Raw genomic sequence first — 18,084 nt, 5'->3', positions numbered from 1 at the left:
AGGAGTAGGAAAGTGTCACAACTTAGGCTCATGATATCGGTAAGGTGACAGATGCTGGACTTTATAGAATCCTGAGTTCCCTAATATCTGCTTGTGTTTGATCTGCTTTCTTCATTGGTCTGATTTGCTAAAAAGCTACAGTGCACAGAACCCATCTTCTTCCTCCATAAGAACTTACAGAGCATCTTTGCTTGTACCTGTATACACATCATCTGAATTTTATCAGCAGAACAGACAGAAAAGAGAACAGTGAAAAAAGGCACACCATGTCAGTTTGGCTTCAAAAGCACTTTTGGTGCAGTCCCTGGAATTCCGAATATTTTCTTCCTATCAATGTTAAAGGTTTACCTTCTATAAGGTGGTAAAGTGTCACCTTTCTGGGAGTTTTAAAGATAGCAACATCCTACAATGAAATCACTTCTGAATTTTTAAAACAATGTTAACAAATTCACACGTCGTAAGCACTCCTTCCATGCTATTTCCTCCAATCAGCTCTTCACATGCTTTTAGCTGAGTTCCTACCGCTTATTAAGATCAGCTGTGTTTAGGCAGCCAGAGCACAAGCTGGCCAGTAAATACATGCTATATAGATATTTAATACAACTTAGTGCTTTATCAGTCTTTACAACCTCTAATTAGTTAAACCACAGAGCACCCGAGCACATTAGGTAATTATTACTTTACCCCCATTTCACAGATAAGGAATCTGAGCATGAGAAAGATTTGGTTCCTACTACTTTAATGGTAAAATGAAGATGCATGTTAAGCCGAACTTTGGGCTTGTGAAAAAATGTGGTGTCTGGTGAGATGAAGTCCTTAGGGCTCTGGCAATGAGAAGTATAACATACTTCCTGCATTATGCAAGGATTATAATGTGATTAATAACATGCTACTTTTCCAGGGCTAGAAGTAGTCTGTGTCCATTTTGCTGAATTCTCTACCCAACAGTTCATGCTTAACTGCTTGGAAAACACTCCCCAAAAGAATAATGCTCCTTTCTTTAGTGTTGTTATCTTAATTAAGTCTCGTAGTATTTCATATTTTCATTGATAATTTGATGGAATTGATGCCTATTAATGTTTCCAGAGGTATAAATAGGCAGAGAATCATAATCCTTGGTGGATAGATTCAGTTACAGAATTATGTGTTAAATGAGAGAAATAATCGGTGGTAGAGGGATTGGTCATTGGTCATTGTTTCAAGGGACCTGTTCAAGGAAACATAAGATTATTGTAAATGAATTAAATTTGTGATTCTTAGCACGACTTCTGCCTTTAATTATAACGTTGCACTGGAGACAATATGAAAATAATCATAAGATAAAGAGCATTTGTATCAAAATGCTAATCAACTTTGAGTGAATTTGTTTCTTATGTGAAATTTAAATGAGCCTGTGGGTCTGGTTGATTTACACTGTTGAGTGGTACTGGTGAGGCCAGAATGTCCCGTTCCATTTTTAAATGAGCTGGTTAATTTTCACTGAGGAAAAAAAGAAAACTTTTCTCTGCATTCTGTATCTCCAACTCCAGCTAGTCATCTTCCTAGGAGGTAGTCTGGCTGTCCTGAGCATGGAGGTGGTGAGATCTCCCCACCAAGGGACTTAAAGAGATGATATTCTGCCTGTTCGAGGTTTTGGTGGAATCCTACCCGAAGGATGTGTTATTAGTCCGTTGTAATCTACCTGAGCAAAAAGCTGTTCATCAGGTGAACAATTTAGTGAATGAGTTTAATGTTTTAATCAAGTCAGAATTAAAAAAAAAATGTCCAGCTAAATGATATTTAAGTGATGATTATAATTAATAACATGGCCACACATGTTCCTAATTCACGCAAGATATTATATGGCTAGAAATTATGAGGATTTCAATGTATAAAATATGACTTGATTTATATAAAGTTTGTATGGGGATGTTACAATTATATAAGTGATTTTTGTAAAGTAATGAGTGGCATATGGAGGTCAGAATAATTGCTTATGGTCACTGTCCATACACATACCCTGTATTTTGTAGAGAAGGAAATTAGCAAAGCAGTGAATCATAACTATCATATGCAGTGCAAGAATTTGGAGGAGCAAGGGATGGGATTGGCTGGCCTAGGAAACCTCTTTCTAAAGTAGAACAAAAGTGAAAGATGTGCTATGCAGAGGGAATAATGAGAGTAAAGGATGGGGCCAAAACTCGGATTCTGTGTTAGTGCTCCATTACTTTTAGATTTGACACCTGAGTAAAGTGTGTGTTTGTGCATAAGAAAGTACTATGCTCGTGTGCATGTGTTGATGTGTGCTATACGTTTTTAAGAGAACGTGTGTTTTCATTTGAAAGTTTGAAACAGAAATGTGGAAAATACATTTTGTCCCACAAAGTGTGATATATCATTTAATCTTCTAACAAAACTCCATGAAAATGATGGTATGATCCTTGTTTTACATGTGAGTTTGCCGAGCTGAGTGTTAAGGAACTTGCCTAAAGTGAGCATACATGTCTAACTCCAAAATCTGTGTTTACTTGAATTTCATTTTAGAGCTTATGTTTGGTAAAGTTTACATTTGGAGATAATATATTCAGAAGACTAAGTAGGTGCCAGTATTCAGTGTTTCCTTAACATAGAAAAGCATTCCTTTTTTTAATTTTAATTTTTGCGTTAATTTTTCCATTCTAGGATATATTTGAGAAAGAAGACCAAAAATGTAAGGTCATTATTTTAAAGCAACTTAATTGGGTACCTCCTAATAATGTATGTAAATAAAACACTATTTTCATTAAATTTGGTTAGCATACAAAATTAAACTTTTAATTCCATTTTAGACATTTTTCTATCTTTATCAACAATGTGATTTGTTTAGCCTAAAATTTTTATTCAATACTTAATTAGAAGTTCTTGCTTTGTGAATATAACCATGAATCTTTAAAGCACCTTTAGTTTCCTATGCTTAAAATGAATCGTTTCGAAATTAAGACATTAGAAAGTCTTACTTTTAAGACTTCTAAAAAGTCTGTACTTTTCCTTCTGTGGGATATGAGACCACAAAAGAGAGATAAGTATCTGAAATATACTTGTTTGAATTCTTAACTGGATGATGATTGAAGTATATTGAATTATTTATGATGCTGTTCACTGTAAATAATGGAAATTCTGGCAAAAATGGCCTAAGAAATAAGGGCATTTCTTATCTCCAGAATTTGTCAGTGCTCAAGAATTGATTGTTGACTGAACCATATCACTGGGCCTTTCGGCCTCTTTGCTCTCCCATCTTTGGTATATTAGCTTTTTCCTCAGGCTGTTTCCCATCCTGGTTGCAAGTGGACTGAGAGTGTGAACTAGGACCATGTTTATTTTTTGTTAATTTGGTTTTTTGTTCAGTGAGAGATAGAGAACGTATTCCCCAACGAAGAAGTGTCAATTCTCTGTGACTGGGACAGATTAAAAGGCAATTGCCATGTTCATGCCATACATTGGATAGCTCAGAGTAATCAAGATTCATTTCCTGGAGGCAGTGATTGGGAAGGATACCTGAAAAAAATTGTAGGTTGAAAAGAGGAAAACAACTGTTAGATTTTGGTCCTAAACACTACATATATGCATTAAAAAAAATCTAGTATCAATGTTACTTTGGTTTTTTTTTTTTTATAGGATATTTGATTACGAGAGAGAGTTATTTTGAAAGGCAAATACAGGCATTAACAACACAAGGAACACAAGGTTAGGTTTTATTTTTTATTTTAGTTATCAGCCAAGTTTACATCAAGAATGACAGTAGTTTTATGTTTTAATTAAATGTGAAAGAAGAAACTTATGTACCAAAAGGAAGTAATAATCTCCAAATAGTGGCTGAGTTTGTGATCATCAGCATTAATTTAAAAAGTATACGTTTTAGGGGTGCCTGGGCTGCTCAGTCGGTTAAGCATCCGACTTCAGCTCAGGTTATGATCTCACGGTTTGAAGGTTCGAGCCGCAGGTCAGGCTCTGTGCTGACAGCTCGGAGGCTGGAGCCTGCTTTGGATTCTGTGTCTCCCTCTCTCTCTGCCCCTCCCTGGCTCACACTCTGTCTCTCTCTCAAAAAATAAATAAACATTAAAATAATAAAAAAAAAACTATACATTTTATAACCAACAAAGTGCCATCTAAAATTGATCATATAAAACTTACGCATTTAAAAAAATTATTTTGACTCCAGCAACAATTTTTAATATGTGAAGCTTTTCTTATTACATACTGTATCCATTGACAGGAAGACAATATTACCAGTCTACAATGATTTTTTAGCAGCAATTATCTATACGTTCTTCATCTTTATTCTCACCTGAGAAAATATGTTGAATAGTTTGGGGGGCAAGGAATAAATGACCATGTAAATAGATTTTCAGTGGCCTGAATCATCTATGTACCTTTTCCAAAGACATATTTTAGTTTTTCTTTAACATGAAGAGAATGTCCTTTTTTTCCTTAAAGAATATAAAAAAAAATTTTTTTTAGTGTTTATTTTTGAGAGAGAGAAAGTGTGAGTGAAGGAGGGTCAAAGACAGAGGCAGACACAGAACTTGAAGCGGGCTCCAGGCTCCATGTTATCAGCATGGAGCCTGACACAGGCTCAAACTCAGGATCTGTGAGATCATGATCTGAGCCAAAGTCAGATGCTTAACTAACTGAGCCACCCAGGGATCCCAAGAATTTTTTTTTTTGCTAATATTGATTATTAATCTATATCTCATGCTGTCATATTCATTATTTAGACGTAGTTATCACAAAAAAGAATTCACATATAATTGCATTTATTAAATTGGAATGATCCATTCAGTTTTATGTTTTGTTTTAAAATACAAAATATGAGGGATGGTGAATACTTTAAGTGGATAGGAATCAAGGAAGCTGAACAGCCTTAACACTTTGACTTGTACAGGAGTAAAATTTCCCAGAACAGCAGTTGGTTGATGACTTTAGTCTATATAGACAGCATGAGGTCCATAAAATCCACATGTGATTTTAAAACTTTTAACTTTAATGACCTTCCTTGTGTCATAACTCAGGAAGGCTGGAACATAATCCATAGTGTTAGGGCCGCAGCAGGACTGACTAGTGAAGAAAAGCAAGGGAACAGGGGTCCTGTGGAAACATGGGAGTGAGCCCAGGAAAACTGTAGGGCTGACTCTGTATAGGAAGAGCTAGTATGGGAGAAGCCAGGAAGGTCCATAGTGTCAGGTCTTTGGTGCATGCCAGTAAGCAGAGGGTCAGGAGGTATTAGGAAATCTGATAAATTATAGCAGAATTGCAGGCAGTCATGGGAGTATAACAAATAAAATATACTTCACCAACAAAAGGGACATGATTTTATTTGTTTATATGTATATATCAATAAACATTGGCTATATTATATTTACATAATTAAATATGTTATATATTACATATAATATTTATAATCTGAATACATACGTATATATAGACACTCATATACATACACACATGCACACACACACACATACACACACACAACTAAAACAAAAGCAAAGATACAGTGTCAAGTTGAGGGGGCTATTTACTCTAGGATCAGGCCTCCTGGCCTGGCTAGAAACAGGGGTGTTAGGGAAGATGAAATCAGAGGCCTAGGCATTCTCTGGGTCAAGCAAATGATGGTAGCAGCTACCTCAAGCGTGTGTGTGGCACTCAACTCTCCCACCAATGCTAATGCTGTGAACACTGCATAAAGCAAGACTCTTAATTTCACCTTGTCCTCGAGTGTTGACCATAAAGGCACTTCCCGTAGTGGTTGGGATGGGCTCAGAAAGTGGTTGAAATTTCCTTTCTTGATGAGGAGTACTGCTGCTTGGGCAGGCAAACATGGAGTGGTTGCTTGAGTTTATATTTCACCATTTGGTGCCTCTGTGTTAACATATGATAAGCATTTGTCCCTCTGCTGAGTGGACCTCATTGTAGCTAGTCATAGGTGAAACTTACCATCTCATTCTACTGCAGACACTGGTTTGGGACAGGTTCTAACATTAGAATACATTGCAAATACTTTTATATGATGGATGTCTGAATTATCTTTTTAAATATTTTATAATAGTACTTTAGTTCAACCTTTTATCTATTATCTTATTCCTTAACGTTTAAAAATGCTTAATTATTTGTGACATCTGCATAAAAACGTGAACAATTTCATATAAAACTTTTTTTGCAATACCATATATATCTACACATACATGTACATATATATATATATATATATATATATAATTTTTAAGAAAATGAAGTAAAATTTACAGATTATAGCTGCCTAGTTTACTCCCTTAAAATGATAATATCTCCAAGCAGGAATTCTCTAATCAGGTTCTGTGAAAAGTTCTATTATTAAAAATAATCATTTATCAGCATAAATTCATCCCTAGGTTTTATTATAACTGTCATTATGTAATGTATATTCCCAGTCTGCCCTAAGGGAATGAGTAAATTTATACACACTTAAAAAAATGCCAGCATATTTTTGTAGGAAACATTTATTGTAACAGAGGCAGAAAACTCATCAAAATGGACAAAGCTGTGCATATATATGTTGTCTCTGAAGTTAGAGGCTAATTATAAAATTCACTGCTTAAGGGTGTACTTTCCTTTGTCGGTTCACATCATTTATTCCTGAAATACAGGGATGTTTACTCATTATTTTTGGAATCTTGACAGTTTTTCTTCATTTTGTTTAGGTACAAATAATGCACTCCCTCAGAAAACTGCATGGTGAGTCAGTCATTTTCAGTAAACATTACTTTTCTATTGAAAATATAACTTCCTCCAGATGCTGGGTTAAAATCAAAACTGGCATCATACCAGTGTAGACCTAAAATTTGAGGATATCAGAGCAGACTTATTTTTTCCTACCCCTGCCCACCCCTACTTCAGATCATTTTAAACCAGGATTGGAAGTTATTTGAAGATGATGTTATTTTTGAAAGCATTATACTTTTATCCTCAGGCATAGATGAGAATAGTCAGAGTCTTCACCCAATTATAAACCTTGTTTGTTAAGGATGCTGGAGTCATGGTCTTATTTATCTTATTTCTGACACTGCTCCCCACTTGCCTTGTTTTTCACTGTGAGCTATGCCATACGATTCCATTATTTAAAAATTCATGATGACTCCTCTTTTTTAGCAGTTAGACCATTCTGACTGGTACCTGAATTATGTAACTGAAAACATTTTAATGAAAATTGTGGACAATCCAGGAACCAATACAGATCTGTTTGTAATGCTTTTGTGTGACAACGTGGAGAGGTGGGTTTTGTATGTACAAACTAACAAAGTGAAGCTAAATCAAAATGGGTTAAGGATCATTCACCAAACACACACATACACACACAACCAATTATAGACCCAGGGTAAAGCATATTGCTTCCTTTTTTTTTTTTTTTAATGTTTATTTATTTTTGAAAGACAGAGAAAGACAGAGCACGAGTGGGGAAGGAGCAGAGAGAGGGAGTCAAAGAACCCGAAGCAGACTCTGGGCTCTGAGCTGTCAGCACAGATCCCAACACAGGGCGTGAGCTCAGGAACTGCGAGTTCATGACCTGAGCCGAAGTTGGTGCCTAACCAATTGAGCCACCCAGGCGCTCCAAGCATATTGCTTCCTAACAAACAGATCTTTGTTCACCATTATAGATATTGAATATGACACCTAATAGGTACTTAGTGAAAGTCTGTTGAATGAATGAATAAATCAACAAATGGCTATAGTTGGAGACAATGGGACGTTTATGAAGAACTGTCTCTGATTTGAAATTTTATTTTATTTTATTTTTTTTTCAACGTTTATTTATTTTTGGGACAGAGAGAGACAGAGCATGAACGGGGGAGGGGCAGAGAGAGAGGGAGACACAGAATCGGAAACAGGCTCCAGGCTCCGAGCCATCAGCCCAGAGCCCGATGCGGGGCTCGAACTCACGGATCGCGAGATCGTGACCTGGCTGAAGTCGGACGCTTAACCGACTGCGCCACCCAGGCGCCCCTTGATTTGAAATTTTAAAAGATGAGTCAAGCTTCTTAGCATTCTGTGTACCCCACCCTCTTCTGCTCCCCTACCCCATCATGTCCAGGAGCTGGAAATATCACCTCTCATTCTCTAGTTCTGAAAGGCCTATTATACAAAGGTCTTTTCTCATAGTTGATTTGTGAGCCTGGACTATCAGGAAATTTTATAGACCTAAGACTCCAGGTACGAGACACTAAAATCAAACCTGTATTTGATTTTTATTTTACAAATTATGTACTTTGTGTGAATTTTTCCCAGAGATAAGGTGAGAAACCAGTATCTGAAATGTCCCTAATCGTATGAGGATGTTTATAATCAATTACATACTAAAATGTGTCCATCCTCAAATTTTTGTGAATTTGGCTTCCATTTGATATGTAAATCTTACCTTCATCATGATGCCCTTTTTGTTCCTATTTTATCATTCAATAATAATTCATGAAATGTGTATTATATACTTAGTTTGGACAAAACAATGAGTTATATGCTCTGGGGACAGGAAGATTCGGAAAACATGGGTTTGCCTCCCAAGGAAGCTGTGCCTTGGGGCAGAGATTGTGGAGACTGGCATCACGACATGTAGCATTTACTAGGTATGTGTGTCTTTGCATCAGCCACTTGATCTCTTAGGATCTTAGTTTTGCTTATTGGTGAAATGGGATAATTTACAGATTGGAGTTATTGTATGGATAAGACTTAAATAATAATTTTTTAATGTTTGTTTATTTTTGAGAGACAGAGAGAACACTAATGGGGGAGGAGCAGAGAGAGAGGGAGACACAGAATCCAAAGCAGGCTCCAGCCTCCCAGCTGTCAGTACAGATCCTGACGCGGGGCTTGAACTCACAAACCATGAGATCATGACCTGAGCCAAAGTTGGACACTTAACTGACTGCGCCACCCAGGCGCCCCTGGATAAAACTTTTTTAAATGTGGAAATTCTAACAAATTATAAAAGACCACATGCAGATATTAAATGTCCTAGAAAAGCTTAGAAAAATAAATAATTATTGTATAGACTGTTTTATTTTTCTTGTAGTAAAAATATCTTAGAGATGTAACGCTAACAATAACAAGTATTTATTGGGCATGTATTGTTTGCTAGGCATTTTTCTTTTTAAACTCAGATTATCGTTCCCCAATGGTGTTGTTACTATCTTTACTCTGCAGATCAGAACAAAGAGGGTAAAAAAACGTAAATAACTTGACCAGTGTGTTCCAGCTGGTATTCCAGTGGAGAAGCAGGGATTCGAACCTAGGCAGTCCAGTTCACTGCTGTTCGGCTGAAGGTGGTGAAGTTTTGCAATGAACGTTTACTTCTGGTCGTACTCTGAAAACGGGGCCTTTTGCAATCCAGCCTTGAAAAATGTATAGAATGCTAACAGTGGAGATGGAACTCTGACAAGGGTTTTCTCAACTCAGGGAATTGTATGAGGGAAGCTTCAGGGTGGGACAGCCTTGACGGGGTTTAGAATCACTGATGCAGTTATCTGGTGAGAAGTGGGGAGAAAATGAGTTACAGGTTTTGATAGTTGGGTTACGTCAGATTGTAGAGTCTTAAATGTCAGTGAATTTAATTTGTGTTTGACTTAATGGGCAACATGGTCCTATATGCTGTGTTTTGTGGTACTTGCAAGGACAGAACCAAGTTCAGAGCCAGAGGTGGGGCACAGCCTCATGACCAATAGTGGGAAGCACAAGTGAGTGTACCCACTTGCATGCAGCTGTGCTGGAAGTAGAACCAGGAGCCAGAAAGCAGGCATCTGGATGGAAGTCACTTAAGAAGAGTAATTGTAAGAACCTGAGCCCACGAGAGGCTTTACATACAGAAACGTCAAGATACAAAGCAAAGGAAATTTTCAAGCTCAAACAGAAATCTTACCACGTTGCAGCCTGTTTGCAGAGCCACAGCTTTGCTCTCAGTGATGGGTGGGGGGAGGGAGAGCTTCTGGGGTTTAAAATTGGGCTGATGTTGGGGCGCCTGGGTGGCGCAGTCGGTTGAGCGTCCGACTTCAGCCAGGTCACGATCTCGCGGTCCGTGAGTTCGAGCCCCGCGTCGGGCTCTGGGCTGACGGCTCAGAGCCTGGAGCCTGTTTCCGATTCTGTGTCTCCCTCTCTCTCTGCCCCTCCCCCGTTCATGCTCTGTCTCTCTCTGTCCCAAAAAAATAAATAAACGTTAAAAAAATTTTTTTTTAAATTGGGCTGATGTGGAAAGGAGGGTAAATGATAGAGTTGTATTTGTGGAAAAATTACTGTGACCAGAGGTTATGAGATAGATAGAAGTCATTAAAGTTAGGAGGAGCAGTTTTAAAAAGAATCTAGCAAAGTTTTGGCCAACTGAGTTATTTCATTGTGGTAGGTGGCGAAGAGATAGTGACTCTCATTTTCATTGGCTCACTATGGCTCTATTTTCTTTTTGAGAATAAAAAAACATGCCTTGCAATGGTAGAAATAATAATTTTAAAAACTTCTTAGGGGCGCCTGGGTGGCGCAGTCGGTTAAGCGTCCAACTTCAGCCAGGTCACGATCTCGCGGTCCGTGAGTTCGAGCCCCGCGTCAGGCTCTGGGCTGATGGCTCAGAGCCTGGAGCCTGTTTCCAATTCTGTGTCTCCCTCTCTCTCTGCCCCTCCCCCGTTCATGCTCTGTCTCTCTCTGTCCCAAAAATAAATAAACGTTGATAAAAACTTCTTAAAACATCACGTTAATGAATTATTAAATGAAATAATAATTATTAAAAGAAATAATTTTAAAAACTTCTTAAAACATCACTTTAACGAATTACCTACACTCCTACTTCTGAGTCTCTCTCCTGAAGATGTACTCTCAAGTGTCCCTACCACACATATTGATCAGAATAAAAATGCTGTCCTTCCCAGAGTTAGGAGTATACTTTCTTAGCTGCGTTTCACACCAGATTTCATCATTCTTTCTTAAGTATAACTCACAAACTCTCCACAGTCCCAGTTCCCCAGTTTTCATGAGTATGAGACCCCAGTGCCTGAGAATGTCGCACTGCTAACAAATGAAAAACAGTGGAATGTAAAGGATTCTGGATTCTAGTGCTGGCTAGCTGTATGACCTTGGTTAAAAATATTTGCCTTCGGCTTGCCAATTTAGGCCACAGAAATCATTGGCAATCCTTTTTTCCCCCAGTCAGTGAGGACATACAAAATATTAAGCCTATCACTTGTTGCCAGCCTGTATTTGGACAAGGCCAACAGTCCTGCTCCAATAATCTCCTTCCCGTAACACCTATAGGACATAAATCCACATTCACCATACTGCTTTTGGCTGAGGTGAACTTATTTATTTGTGTAGATTTGGCCTTGTTCTGTAATTCTACTAGCAGAAATTAGAAAAGCAAAATATGAGAAGAAAAAGAGAGGTAAAATAGTGCCATAGCAGCTTGTGGAAATAATTTTTGGCCTCAGTTTTGACATCAATAAAAGAAAGGAACCTAAGGAGGGGATTGCTGAAGGCCACTGCCAAGTGAAAACTTCTAAGATTCTGTATTTGAATATAACTAAAGTGTCCCAAGATAGTGGTTTAGAAAGAGTCCAAGTTCAGTTACTGACTCAGGTGAAATGGAAAATGAATTTCTTCATTTTTAAAATTAGAAAACTGGATGAGCTTATTGTTAAAATACCTATCATTTAAAAAATTCTTAATCATGAATACTGTTAGGGAAACAAAGATCTATTAAATGTACTAGTAATAAAAATAACCTGCTCCTTGTAAAGCTTTCCAAAGAATCATTATTTACTCCTCAGCCATCCAGTATGCTTGTATATATGCACATCTTTATCCATCTGGGATAGTTAAGTTCTAATGTTGCTGGGGTGGTCTATGAAGACAAGATGATTTTTCAAGGTTTTTTTTCCCCCATTCATTTGAGCTTATGTTTCTGCCCTTACGTACAAACATAGTCAAAAACAAATACACATTTCAAACAATAAGGAGTCTTCAAAGTTATTTTTTCCCTAGCAGCAAAATTTCCATCCATATCTCTGTTTTCCTGTGAAATAAAATACAGACAAACTACTAGGTGTGCGATATACTCATCAGACAGTCAGATGGCAAGTGTAGAGTCTGGCTCGGAGAAAGGAAGTCAGCCCGAATCAATAACACCTGTAATGGAACTCCCACGCTGAAACCCAGGACACAGGCATCCAGGGAATCAAATGCTCTTCCATAATGGAGAGTGATTTCAGCAACTGAACACTCCCCGAAAGTAAATGGATTTCTTAAATGATAACAGAAGAAAAGAAAAAAAATAGGAAGAAGGGTTAAAACAGCAGGACCCAAGCTACAGTGTATAGAACTATATCCCCACATGAAAATCAACAGAATTCTTGACTTCATTTTATCTGTGACTTTGATATTAGGAAAATACAGGGTCTTCGCATGTTATATTTAATCCTAATGCATATTTATTGAACACCTAATATGTAGAAAATACTAGGAAATTCTAGAGATGTAATAAAGTGTAAGAAAGCCTGTATCCTTATATGCCATGAACAGGTAAAATGAATGATTCAGGGTGAGTACAGACAAGTGTAGAATGAGGTAGTTAGCAAAATTAGGTGGAAGATACTGGATTTGAACTGGTCTTTCAGATAACCTAAATTTTAATAATGTGAGATTTCTTAAATAAAGTATGTCCATTCAATAGACTGCAGTGGCACTATTAAAATGTTTTTGACAAATAGTTAATGGTATGGTAAAATGTTAAAATTCAGCAGATTTTCCTTATTATATTATGAATTATATCTTTCACTATTGATTTATATCCACTTGTATGGGTATATATGTATATATACGTGTGTATGTATAAGAAAAATATCAGAAATATTTCAAAATATCAATTACAAGAGATGACATTATCTTTTTACCTTTTGGAATTTTCTAAAAACTTCCTAATGATCACATAATTGGAAAAATGAGCTATTTAAAAATTAAATAATAAAAGTTTTATACATTTCACATGCTACTTAATTTTTTTTTGTTTTTTTAGAAAGAGTGCGAGCAGGGGAGAGGGGCAGAGGGAGAGAGAGAGAATCCTAAGCAGGCTCCATGTTCAGCACGGAGCCCAACATGGGGCTCAATCCCATGACCCTGGCATTCTGACCTGAGCCGAAATCAAGAGTCAGATGCTCAGCTAGCTGAACCACCCTACATATTACTTAGTTGATTATTTATGTCTATCACATAATGATACAAATTATTGAATATCTAGCAGTGGTTCCAAGTAGCTGACCGTAATATACATGTTGACTTCCAGATATCTCTATGCTTCATCACCATAGTTTAAAAATAATTTCTTGGGCATCTACTCTGTGTCAGCCACTTTCCTTTTTTCTAGGAGGCAACAATGTAACTAACAAAACAGACAAAATCCTTTGCCAACAAATACTTCACATTCTAATTGGGAAAATTAGGTAATGATAATTAAACACACACACACACACACACACACACACACAAGGTACATCAGATGATAAATAATATAGACAAAATAAAGCGATAAAGTGGCCTGGAGAGTTCCAGGGAAGAAGTCAGGGCTGCATTTTAAAATAATGTGATAAAGGAAGGTCTCAATGAGAGGGTAATATTTGAACAAAGATCTGAATTGTTTGAGGGAGCCAGGCAGCCAGCAAATAGCTGAGGGAGAAGAAATCCGTAAGGAAGGAAAGTGCAAAGATTCTGAGGCAAGAGCTTGCTTAGTGTGTTCCAGCATAGAAAGGAGCCAAATGCAGAGTGAAAAAGGCAAGGTTGAGAGTGGTGAGCCTGTATAGAGTTTCATAAGCCACTGTAAAGAATTTGCCTGTTATTTTGAATATAATAAGCCATTGGTGGAATTTGACCAAAGAAGTGACATGATCTGCCTTTTTCTCCCCTTTTCCTTTTTTCTTTCTTTTTTTTTAAATGATAGCAAGGTAAAGACTAGTTAGGAGGCTACTGCAATAATGTGGTAGGGGATAGGGTGGTGGTTTTAGGGCTTGGACCAGTGTGGAAGGGGTGGGAATTATGGGTTGTGATCAGATTCTGACTGTTATTTTGGTGTAACCTATAGGATTTGCGGAAGGATTGGATACTGTGGTGTGAGAGAAAGAAAGGAGTCAGGGATTATCTCAATATATGATCAGAACAACAGAGATGATGTAGTTGTAATTTACAGAGGCCATTAAGACTGTGGGAAAGCTCCCTTCCTTCCTTCCTCCCTTCCTTTGTCTCCCTCTCTCTCTTTCCCTATTTCTTCCATTTTTGTTGGGATATATCATGAACTCCATTTTAGACATACTGACTTGGAAATGCCTCTGTAACATCCAGGTAATATGAGTGAGTAGCTAGTTGGATGGTCAAGTCTGGAATTCAGGGGAGAGGTCCAGGCTAGAGAAATACATTTGGGAGCAGTTATTAATCAATGATATTTAAGGCTTTGAATCTAGGTAAGATTTCTGGTAGAGTGAGTGATTATCCATTAGGAAAGAAGGTCAAGGGCTGATTATGGAACCACTGTAATATATAGGGTCACTGAAATGAGACAAAAGCAAAGGAGACTAAAATGGAATGGCTGGGGAGGAAGGAGGAAAACCAGAAGAGTTGAAATCTTGAACTATTATTTAAAATCTTTTTTAATGTTTATTTATTTTTGAGAGACAGAGCATGAATGGGGGAGGAACAGAGAGAGAGGGAGACATAGAATCCAGAACAGGCTTCAGGCTCTGAGCTGTCAGCACAGAGCCTGACGCAGGGTTTGAACTCACGAACAGTGAAATCATGACCTGAGCCAAAATCTGCTGCTTAACCAACTAAACTACCCAGGAGCCCCTTGAAATACTGTTTTTAGACTAATTTAAAAATAAACTCCAAATGACCATAAATATTTTAGTAATGAAGTATACTTTCTTATTGAAAAACAGGCAAATAATTTGAGTCCTTTCGTAGTTACTATTGTGGCTGTTATTTCTGCTGCTGCTTCTCCCTTTCCTCCTACATACACAATAATTTCCTCTTACTGCTTCCGTACTAATAAAGATAAAGTGAGAGTTGATTTCTTACTCATAAAATTTCCATATAAACATATAAATTTTTAGAAATACGCTTTCAACTTCTTTTGAAGTGTTGTTTTCACTATGTCAAGGAAGTGATATGACCATGTTGTAATATGAAGGTCTTGGGAGACTTGATGTTGTCTATTTCTATTCCTTTCCATTTTGTATTTTAATTCTTGAGAGATGCTAGATTGTAAATATAGAAAACATCTGATAATGCAGAAAACTCCTCATTGGAGATTAGTTAAAATCAGATTGGAGAACAGTTGGAATTATTTTAAAAAGGGTGCCAAGGATACCCTTTATTTCAGTAAAACATCATCAAGGAATTTCATGGAGACCCAGAGGAGCAATATGTGTGTACTGAGGTGGGGTGTGAAGACGCAAGAACATCACAGTATTTAGCCTGAACTGTAGCTGCATGTAGTAGAACTGTTTTAATAGAACAGGAAAGCATAGAAAGCAAAAATGTATATCCCCAGGCAAAGAACAGGCTTAGTGATTTCTGAGCTGATAATCAGAAGTCATCCTAGTAGATTAAAGGCTGGTCTGTGATAAAAAGCAAAATGAAAACTGCCTACCTGTCTGGAGGCAGAATTTAGAGGGATGTATATTTTGAAATACTTTTTTTAATGTTTATTTATTATTGAGAGACAGAGACAGACAGAGCCTGAGCATGGGAGGGGCAGAGAGATGGGGAGACACAGAATCCGAAGCAGGTTCCAGGCTCTGAGCTGAAAGCACAGAGCCCGACGTGGGGCTCGAACTCACAAACTGTGAGGTCATGACCTGAGCCAAAGTTGGACAGTCAACTGACTGAGCCACCCAGGCACCCCTTGAAATATTTTTTTAATCAAACACAAATAGTCTCCTCTGAATTATATTGAATAATTACAGTTTTATTTAGTTTGGAAGATGTCATATTGTGCTTAATTTATCTATAAGTTTGTTTTTTTATTTGTATCTTCAGCTAAAATTAAAATAGAATAAAATAGATATTAACAGTATATTTTAATAATATATAATTTAATAAAAATGCATGTTTTTCATTTCAAAAAAATACTTCAGACTGTGGAAATACCCCAAAAACAAAAAGGAATGACTCTGATTTTAAAGGACTAAGTTGGCTTGCCTCCTTGATGCTTCCTAGGGACCTATTCACCTTGGTGGCCAAGACTTGGCTTAGAAAGGGAAAAGATGGTTAGTGAGAAAAACTCTACCACTCTCTCAATGTGCACCTTGAGCCAATATCTGGGCTTTACATTTAATGAGGGAATGTCTTGATATGTTACTGGTTATCAAAAATGAGATCACCGTAGGCAGAATTGGATGTAACTTGTAGCTGAGAAAAGTCATCGTCCTTTCTGGAAATGCTTACATAATTCCAGGAATTCTGCTTTGCTGCTAAATGCAGGACAGTGTCTTTTTACAGAGACACAGTTTTTTGAAGACTATGGTGAGGCAGGAATTTGGTCATATTTATGTGTTTTCAGAACAGCGAGTTAAAAGGTGATGAAGAGAATCAGTGAATCAATCATGTTTGACTTATATAGCAACTAAGGATTGTTGTGATTTTGTTTATTCTTTGCCAGATTGTCAGTTTTACTAGTAAGTTGTTTGGAGGTGAATAGGTACATATTTAATATCAAGCCCACATTCCTTGTGATATCAGTGGCTATGATCGCAGTTTTTGCCTCTGTATGCTTGATGATACTGATTCTGAAGACAGTGATGGAAGTATTAACATGTTGAGCTTGCTTGCCAAACACACCATACTGTATCTTATAGCCATAGCTACCAACATGGAGGAGAGTATGATCATTTTCTTTACTAAGAAGTCACAAGAGGGGTTCCTACGTGGCTCAAAGTGTCTGACTCTTGATTTCACCTCAGGTCATGATTGCAAGGTTCATGAGTTTGAACCCCTTGTTGGGCTGTACACTGACAGTGTGGAGCCTGGTTAGGATTCTGTCTCTCCCTTTCTCTCTCTCTCTCTCTCTCTCTCTCTCTCTCTCTCAAAAGATACATAAACAAAACAACAAAAAAAGAAGTCACAAGAAAAAAAAAGTGCTATGTACCCTTTATTTCCTTGTTTAGAAATGGTCACTAAATAGCTTTGGAAAACATTTTTATAAAATCACCTGTACTAGAATATGAGTCTGGTTAGTGGGGAATCATTAATAAAGTTGTGAAAGGCAAAAAGAATTGCTGATCTACAGCTATGAATTCTAGTTGGAACATACCGTGATTTATGTGACCAGAAGGACGTTGAGGAAGTAATACCTAACAAAAGTTAAAAACATATGCTGATAATTTATAAGTGACTTTAGGAGCTGAGAAATAGATTTAGGAGACAGTTATATTCATCAGGTTAGGCTGCCATAAAAAATAGCACAATTTAGGTGGCTTATTTTCCAATAGTTCTGGAGGCTGGAAGTCTGACATCAGGGTGCTAACACGGTCAATTTCTGATGAGAACTCTCTTCCTAGCTTGTAGGTGGCTGCCTTCTCACTGTTGTGCTCACATGGCCTTTCTTCCTGTGTGTGTGTGGAGAGAGCACTCTCTGGTGTTCCTTGGCCTTTCTTCCTGTGTGTGTGTGGAGAGAGCACTCTCTGGTGTTCCTTCTCATGAGGACACTAATCCTATTAGATCAGAGTCCACCCTTGTGTCCTCATTTAACCTTAGTTACATCCTTATAGGCCCTATCTCTTAATACAGTTACAACGGGAGTTAGGGCTTCAACATATGAGCCTGGAGGGAGCTCAGTTCAGTCTGTAACAGTAGCCCAAGCCAGGGAGTAGGTGGAATCACTAATGCTTTATGTACAAAGAAGTAAGACCCAAAGGAGAAGTCTGGTAGTTGAGTATAATGAGGACTAAAGAAAGTCATTGACTCTAGATATTAAAGTCATCATGAAAGAAGCACTTCTGGAATGGCAAATAAGCACAACCCCCTACCCCCCCAAAACAAAACAAAACAAAACAAAACAAAACAAAACAAAACAAAACA

General features: G+C 37.5%; 1 protein-coding gene across 2 annotated transcripts in view; it reads left to right on the top strand.

The window, feature by feature from the left end:
- The window catches only part of MDGA2 (MAM domain containing glycosylphosphatidylinositol anchor 2), an 860,340-nt gene that overhangs the window by 92,538 nt on the left and 749,718 nt on the right, over positions 1 to 18,084 (top strand). The window lies entirely within an intron of this gene.

This window comes from Herpailurus yagouaroundi, unplaced genomic scaffold, assembly GCF_014898765.1.
Source record: "Herpailurus yagouaroundi ecotype Mexico unplaced genomic scaffold, PumYag 141, whole genome shotgun sequence".
Taxonomy (NCBI): domain Eukaryota; kingdom Metazoa; phylum Chordata; class Mammalia; order Carnivora; family Felidae; genus Herpailurus; species Herpailurus yagouaroundi.
Note: the sequence above shows the minus strand (reverse complement) of the source record. Positions and strands in the feature narration are given on the sequence as shown.